The sequence below is a fragment of the Hyla sarda genome, chromosome 4, assembly GCF_029499605.1.
Source record: "Hyla sarda isolate aHylSar1 chromosome 4, aHylSar1.hap1, whole genome shotgun sequence".
NCBI classification, from domain to species: domain Eukaryota; kingdom Metazoa; phylum Chordata; class Amphibia; order Anura; family Hylidae; genus Hyla; species Hyla sarda.
In genome coordinates, this window is record NC_079192.1 from 67,480,737 (window position 1) to 67,488,018 (window position 7,282).

Below are 7,282 nucleotides of genomic sequence, written 5' to 3' on the forward strand. Positions count from 1 at the left end.
TTTTACTAAGAAAACCCGGAAAATGGGCGTGGCTGGCGGGAAAGGGGATTGGTCACCCAAAAGGGGCTTGTACCCGGTATTTTCACAAAAAAACAACATATTTACTAAGGTTTCCACAGAAAATGTGGTGGATTTCAGCTGAGGAAAACCCGACAGATCAGAACATGTGTAAGAAAAAAAAGCTAAATGTAGGGAAACCTTAGTAAATACCGTGGAAAATAAATTGTAGGCAATTAAAACCCACAAAGAAACCTACACAACACTCTTAGGAAATCAGGACCAATGTTGTGTCAGTATTGGAGGGGCGTGGGCACACAAGATTAAGGTGTCCCGCGTGGTACGCATATACTACGCCTATGTTCTCTCCCATGTTGCAGCCAGAAGAGCGTACTTGCTTGGGCTGCTGTCAGCCTGCCATTCTGCTTCTGTCTTCCATCATGTGAAGTGACCAGGTGTGCCCACGTGCTCTTCTTCCAGACGCACTCTTTTCACAGTCTTCCCCACTGCTCGTGCTGTATGTTTTCTAAGTGTCCCACTCTTTCAGACAAGCTCAGTCAAGATTGTTTTGGGTCATTGTAATCTGCTGCTACTGTTGTTGTGAAGTAGTAGTAAGTGAGAGCCTAAAAATGTGACAAAACTAACGGTGCCGACACGTATATCTGGCAATCCAGCTCAGTGACTGACCACAACTGATGGACAAGTGCTTCAATTGTCTGTGGCGCCCAGTTATTCCTGCAGGATTGGGCAGCGGAATGCTACAAGACACGTCCCCCTTGTCGGCGTACCAGCTCCCTGATTGAGGTGCCAGATAAATCTGAACAGTCCTATTTAAATGAATGGGATGAGTTTGATCATCATATTCTCTCTGGTCCTTCTCAACAACACAGAGAGAAACTGAACAAGATCACCATACATACATGAAATGGCACCCTAAGGTGCCATTCACACTACGGAAATTCTGGGCGGATTCCACTGGACACTTAGTATCCGCAGAAATCTGCCACAGACAGTAAGTGTCGCCCAATTCACTGCAGTGCAGTGCCAGGACTTCTCCGGTGCAATCCAGTAGCGTAGTGCAGTGTTTCCCAACCTTTTTCGGCTTGGGCACTTCTCGAAAAAAAAAAATTCACGGGACACCCCTACCGAAGTTGACGAGCTAAAAAAAAAAAAGGGAAAAGGCTGTAACGCACAAAATCTATTTACCTGTGGGTATGTAGTTTACAGTGCTGCTACACAGCAACTCACAAATGATGGCTTCTCTAATCAGCGTTGTTCCCTTTTCTTCTCCTTCTGGTCCGGGCCATCATGACGATTTCTTCCAGCCACAATTCTTCACCGTTTCACCGTTAAACCTGCAAAACAAACCTATTAGATTCCCCTGGGGGATATAGGTGGGTGACAGGTGACATGTGTAGAGGAGTGTACATGGGTAACAGATGTGTAGAGGAGTGTACATGGGTAACAGAGGGGTGTAGAGGAGTGTACATGGGTGGCAGAGTGGTGTAGAGGAGTGTACATGGGTGACAGAGGGGTGTACATGGGTGGCATAGTGGTGTAGAGGAGTGTACATGGGTGATAGATGGGTGTACATGCGTGACAGAGGGGTGTACATGGGTGACAGATGGGTGTAGAAGAGTGTACATGGGTGGCAGAGGGATGTAAAGGAGTGTACATGGGTGATAGATGGGTGTACATGCGTGACAGAGGGGTGTATATCGGTGACAGATGGGTACAGAAGAGTGTACATGGGTGGCAGAGGGGTGTAAAGGAGTGTACATGGGTGATAGATGGGTGTACATGGGTGGCAGAGGGGTGAAGAGGAGTGTACATGGGTGACAGAAGAGCGTAGAGGAGTGCACATGGGTGACAGAGGAGTGTATGGGGTGATAGAGGGGTGTACATGGGTGACAGATGGGTGTAGAAGAGTGTATATGGGTGACAGAGGGGTGTAGAGGAGTGCACATAGGTAACAGGGGTGTAGAGGAGTGTACATGGGTGACAGAGGGGTGTAGAGGAGTGTGCATGGGTGACAGAGGAGTGTAGGGGTGATAGACGGGTGTACATGGGTGACAGAGGGGTGACAGATGGGTCTAGTAGAGTGTATATGGGTGACAGGGGTGTAGAGGAGTGTACATGGGTAACAGAGGGGTGTAGAGGAGTTTACATGGGTGACAGAGGGGTGTAGAGGAGTTTACATGGGTGACAGAGGGGTGTAGAGGAGTGTACATGGGTAATAGAGGGGTGTACATGGGTGACGGGGGTATAGAGGAGTGTACATGGGTGGCAGAGGGGTGTAGAGGAGTGTACATAGGTGACAGAGAAGTGTACGTGGGTGACAGAGGGGTGTACATGGGTGACAGAGGGGTGTATATGGTTGACAGAGGGGTGTAGAGGAGTGTACATGGGTGGCAGAGGGGTGTAGAGGAGTGTACATGGGTGACAGAGGGGTGTACATGGGTGACAGGGGTGTAGGGGGTGATAGAGGAGTGTAGAGGAGTGTACATGGGTAACAGAGGGGTGTACATGGGTGACAGAGGGGTGTAGAGGAGTGTACATGGGTAACAGAGGGGTGTACATGGGTGACGGGGGTATAGAGGAGTGTACATGGGTGGCAGAGGGGTGTAGAGGAGTGTACATGGGTGACAGAGGGGTGTATATGGGCGACAGAGGGGTGTAGAGGAGTGTACATGGGTGGCAGAGGGGTGTAGAGGAGTGTACATGGGTGACAGAGGAGTGTACATGGGTGACAGGGGTGTAGGGGGTGATAGAGGAGTGTAGAGGAGTGTACATGGGTAACAGTGGGGTGTACATGGGTGACAGAGGGGTATAGAGGAGTGACAGATGGGTGTAGAAAAGTGTACATGGGGTGGCAGAGGGGTGTAGAGGAGTGTACATGGGTGGCAGAGGGGTGTAGAGGAGTGTACATCGGTGACAGGGTGACAGAGGGGTGTAGGGGGTGATAGAGGAGTGTAGAGGAGCATACAAGGGTAACAGACGGGTGTACATGGGTGACAGAGGGGTATAGAGGGGTGACAGATAGGTGTAGAAGAGTGTAAATGGGTGGCAGAGGGGTGTAGAGGAGTGTACATGGGTGACAGAGGGGTGTAAAGGAGTGTACATGGGTGGCAGAGGGATGTAGAGGAGTGTACATGGGTGACTGGGGTGGCAGAGGGGTGTAGAGGGTGACAGATGGGTGTAGAGGGGTTACATGGGTGACAGATGGGTGTAGGGGGTGACAGATGGGGACAGGAGTGACAAGGTGGTAACGGTTGGACAGGGTTGACAAAGGGACAGAGGGGTGAATAGGGGGTGCATTGAAGTGATAAAAGAAATCTTCAACTCACCTCCCACTGGTCTTGCACGGATCCTCAGCCTGGCCTGGCCTGTACTTATTGTAGAGAAGAAAGATATTCTGGATCCAGCAATTCACCATGTCATCAGGAGCGCCCATGCGCTCGAAACACGTCCATGTTTCAGTGTATCACTGACTTGGGGGTGTGCAGTAAGTGCTTGTTTGCAAGATTTTAATTTTTTGGATTACAAATACATTTTGGTGAATAGGGGGTGGACATGGGTGACAAGGATGTGGTCAGAGGGGTGGACAAAGGGGGGTGATAGGGGGATGGACAGGGGTGGATAGGGGGGTGGCCAAGGTGGACATGGATGACAGGAGGGTGGACATGGGAGACAGGGGGTCAGAGGGGTGGACAAGGGGGTAAAAGATGGGGGGAAAGGAGTGACAGAGAGGGGTGACAGGGGGTGAATAGGGGGTGGACATGAGTTACAAAGGGGTGGACTCGGGGGTGGATGGGGGAGCGGTGAACATGGGTGAAAGGGGGATGGATGGGGTGGCCAAGGTGGACAGAGTTGAGAAGGGGTAAAAGATGGGTGGAAAGGGTACAGTTCTTGCAAGCCGTCACGGGAATCCGGCGCAGCTTCCATGGCCAGTTCTTTTCCTCTCTGGCAGGGTACCATTTTTGGCCTCACTCACTGCGCCACAAGTGGAAAGGGGGACCTCTGCAATCTCTCATGCAGCACCCCCTATCATCAGCCTCACAGAGCAAAGATCTGATGACTCACCATCACGGGGCTGGAGTATCGTGATGTCACGCCCCGCCCCCTTGTGATGTCACGCCCCACCCCCTCAATGCAAGGGGGTAAAAGAGGGGTGGCCGTCACGCCCCCTCCCATAGGCTTGCATTGATGGGGCGGGGCATGACATCACGATACTCCGGCCCTGTGATCGTGAGTCATCAGACATGGAGCGATCTTCGCTCCGTGAGGTTGATGATAAGGGGTGCTGCATGAGAGATTGCGTGGGTCCCCAACGGTGGGACCCCCACAACCAGACATCTTATACCCTAGCCTTTGGATAGGGGATAAGATCTCTTAGGGTTTGAGTACCCCTTTAATAGTGGGGCTTTAGTCTCTTAGTGGATGCTGGGAGGACATGCTCCAAGGCAGTTGCAATCTGCAAGTTTTTAATATTTTAATAATACTGTATTGGTTACATTTTTTTTATTTTTTATTGCTAGCTACCCATGTACCCTTATTAAAGACTGTGGCTTTTCTATCTCCACAATTCTTGTTGTCTGTGGTTATTTATTCTTCTGTGGACACGTGTAATCATAAGTTATATATCAGACAGGAGGCTCGTATCTTGCATTAATCTTTCTTTATTAATGCCCATAGCAGAAAATTTAACTTTAAGGTTAATGTATCGAAAGAAAAACGTTTTGCAAACTACATCTCCCAGCAGCCCCTTTGAGGACTAGTAGCCAATCATAGGCCGATGACTTCTATAAAGGGGACTGCTGTGCCATAACTCCTCCTCTTTCTTTCTGCTCATAGCGACAGATAAGTATTTCTCTTCACACTGTATTCATAAATATAAGTTTTATACCTTCCTAGCATTCGGGGGTACTCTATCTGTATACCCCTGTCCTTATCCCTGCTGGTGACTGCGTTTGCGTTCATCGGCTGGGTGGTATTAAATTCTATTTTCCTCACTGACATGGCACTTGTTGCACAGTGTCCCCAGTTTTCACCCTCTATTTTTTCCGGCGCAGGTCGCCCCACTGACGACCCTGCACTCCATTCTTTTTCCCCTTGGTTCATTCATACCTTTCTCCCGGCGCCATATTGTGGCGCCATTTTCTCCTTCTCCCTCAGTTCACTGTTCCCGCCGCTCTCGGCCTTCCCGCGCGTCTGACGCGCTCGGAGGGGTGGTCTGCTCTAGGGGCGGCAACCAGCGACCAATCAGAGACCCGGAGTGGCGTAATCTCGCGAGATTTCGTCCCCGGGCTCTCTAGCTCCGCTGTACCTCTCACCACAGCCCTCAGTTCAGCGCTGCCGGTGAGGAGAGTCAGAGCCTGAGCGTTACGGAGCATCTGTGCAGTTACTACCAGGTCTATTGTCACAGTAACAGGTTTTTCCTGTCCTCCTGTGCTACTGTTGCCCTATAGGCTCCTTCCCCTGGCAGGTCTACCCCTTGACCTCCCTCTCAGTACCCTATATATACCACTTAGATATATATATATATACTTACCTTATATATCTTCTGATATGTCTGAGGAGGCCAATACCAGCTCCCTTCCTGGGATGAGCTCCCAATCTGAAGCAGCGCAGTTCATGAATGCTGCACAAATTCAGGAACTGATTAGCAAGTCAGTTCAAGCGGCCCTTGCATCTGCCGCTTTACCGTCAGGGTCTCATCAACCCTTACCACCAATATCACTGCCGATCGCAAATGACCCGTTTATTAAGAAAGGCAAAGCCTTGCACAAGCGTAAGCACACAGTGCCCGCTCACGACTCCCCGGCAGGGGAAGATACTTCCATGCTCCGGGCAACCTCTATCACAGTTAGCCAACCCACTTTACCTTCAGACTCTCTCCGACCCTTGGGCCTCGAGCAGATAACAACTAAGAGGCATAGATCCGCCAGGCGGGCAAAGCCAGATTCTTATGTGGACACCTCTGAGAATCTGAATCCTCTGCAGAGTCTGACGCATATGATTAGGAAAGTGGGACTACTGCGTTTCCCAACAACGCCACCCCTGAAACCCAGGGCGAAATGATTCTTGACTCTCTCGGAGAGCCATTTTTTGACCCGGATGCGATTTCCCACCCTCGCTCCGGAGATTGGGCACCTCTCCCACAGGTCTCTACTTTTATAGAACACTGGACCCGTAGGTCCCTGGGGAGATCAAATAGAAGTAAACTTAAGGCAGAATGCCCTAGACCCTCAATTCCGAGGAAAGTGACCGATACCCCAACGGTAGATCCCATCCTCGTTAAATACCTTACCAAAAATGGTAAATTTCCTAAAAAGGGCATTGAACAGTCCTTTAGATCAATACAGGACCGTATCCTGGATCTTCTAGGCCCTTTGACGAAGATTCTAAATCTTTCTGAGCAGGCCGCTGCATCCAGCCAGCCTGTGGATCTCACCCAACTCAGAGGTTGGGCCCAGAGGGCCATTTGTATGTTAGGAGCCGCAAATACGACTTGCTCGGTCGAAAGGGGTAGACCATGGAGAGGACGTGGTGCCCTAGGCTATCCCCGCTCTCGACCATTCACTGGTGAGTACTCCTCTACATATACACTCACATATCCCAGTGGGGGGCAGACTACAGTCTTTTATCCACGCCTGGTCTGCGATTACGGCAGACTCATGGATCCTCAACACGGTGGCGGGGTACCAAATAGAGCTCCACTCCCTTCCGGTGTTGGGCATAATTCCACCCCCATACAGTTCTCCGACCTAAACGTTGTTCTCATAGACAACGAATTACAAGATCTAATGTCCAAACGAGCAGTGATAGAGGTCAATCCAACCTCCACGGGGTTTAACAGCAACCTCTTCTTGGTCAAGAAGAAGGGTGTCAGATTCCGCCCGGTCATAAACCTTCGCAATTTGAACCAACACGTAGTGTATCGACACTTCAAGATGGAAGGGATCCACTTCCTACGGGACCTCTTGTGGCCGGGGGATTGGCTGATAAAGGTAGACTTGAAAGACGCCTACCTCACCGTGCCCATTCATCCATCATCCCAACAGTTTCTCCGTTTCCTTTGGAGAGGGCGAATGTGGCAATTCACTTGCCTCCCCTTCGGCCTATCGTCTGCCCCATGGTGCTTCACCAAACTCTTGAAGCCCGTGGTGGCATCTCTGCGCAGCAGAGGCGTAAGGATGATCATATATCTGGACGATCTGCTCATTATGGCTCGGTCCAGAACCCCATATGCATTGGACGGTTTCTCTATTACAGGAATTGGGTT